Source organism: Bison bison, unplaced genomic scaffold (assembly GCF_000754665.1).
Source record: "Bison bison bison isolate TAMUID 2011002044 unplaced genomic scaffold, Bison_UMD1.0 scf7180017864381, whole genome shotgun sequence".
NCBI lineage: Eukaryota > Metazoa > Chordata > Mammalia > Artiodactyla > Bovidae > Bison > Bison bison.
In genome coordinates, this window is record NW_011494953.1 from 99,498 (window position 1) to 100,994 (window position 1,497).

Sequence of the window (1,497 nt, forward strand, 5' to 3'; positions counted from 1 at the left end):
GCTTCCCAGATGGTGCAGTGGTAAGGAATCCACCTGCCAGTGCAGGAAATGTGGGTTTGACCCCTGAGCCAGGAAGGTCCCCTGAAGAAGGAAATGGCAACCTGTTCCAGTATTCTTGCTTGGGAAATCCCACAGACAGAGAAGCCTGGTGAGGTACAGCCCATGTGGTCACAAAGAGTCGGACACAGCTGAGCATGCACGCACAGCAGACACCACCTGTCCATCTCCCTCTAAAGCGCATTGTCTAAGGTAACTCCTTTACCCTCCAAAACAATCGAGGAGGCACATACTGCCACCCCCCTTTACTGGTGAGACACTGAGGCACAGAGAAGGTAAGTCCTGCCAACCTGGGGCCAGAATTTATGCTATTAACCAGGATTCATTGGAAGCGCTTTGAAGGCAGCTGCTGGCCCCATTTCCAATCCTCCCCCAAACACCACTGCTTTTTTATAATTTTCTTTTTTTCTGGTTATTGTGCTTTTTATTTCTCCCTGATGTTCCAAGATTCATTATTTTATTATTTTTTTTCTATTTTAAGAACTTCCTTCAGCTGCTCTTTTTAGGTAGTTCTGCTGGGGAGGAATTCTTAGTTTTTTCTTCAACTGAGAATGTACTGATTTCCTTCTTATTCTTTTTTTTTTTTAACTTATTTTTAATTGCAAGATATTTGCCTTACAATGTTGTGTTGGTTGCTGCCATACATCAACATGAATCAGTCATAGGTACACAAATGTCTCCTCCCTCTTGAGCCTCTCTCCCACCCCCTAACCCATTCCATCTCTCTAGGTTGTCACAGAGCACCAGGTTGAGCTCCCTGAATTCTACAGCACATTCCTACTGGCTATCTATTTTACAAGTCTGGGTCAGTTTCTTGCGGGGTCATTGCTCCTTTCTCCTGGATCCTAATGCACAGAAAGTTTTGTTTGTGCCCTCCAAGAGTCTGTTTCCCCAGTCCTGTGTAAGTTTTGGTAGCTCTATGGTGGGGTTAATGGCGACCTCCTCCAAAAGGGCTTATGCCATACCCAGCTTGGCTGTACCCAGAGCTCCTGCCTCTGTATCGGGCCACTGCTGACCCATACCTCCACAGGAGGCACTCAAAGGCAAGTCTGGCTCAGTCTCTGTGAGGTCTCCTCATGTGCACAAGGATTTGTTCGAGCCCTCTGAGCATCTCTGGTGGGTATGGGGTTTGATTCTAAATGTGATTTTGCACCTCCTACCATCTTACTGGGGCTTCTGCTTTGCCCTTGGACGTGGGGTATCTTTTTTTGGTGGGATCCAACATTCTTCTGTCAACAGTTTTCATCAGCAAGTTGTAATTTTGGAGTTCTCACAGGAGAAGATAAGCGCACATCCTTCTACTGTGCCATCTTAGACAGGGCAATCCCTGCCTGAGATACAATCAGATTGATTAAATCCTTTGCAGCCAAAGATGGAGAAGCTCTATACAGTCAGCAAAAACAAGACCGGGAGCTGACTGTGGCTCAGATCATGAACTCC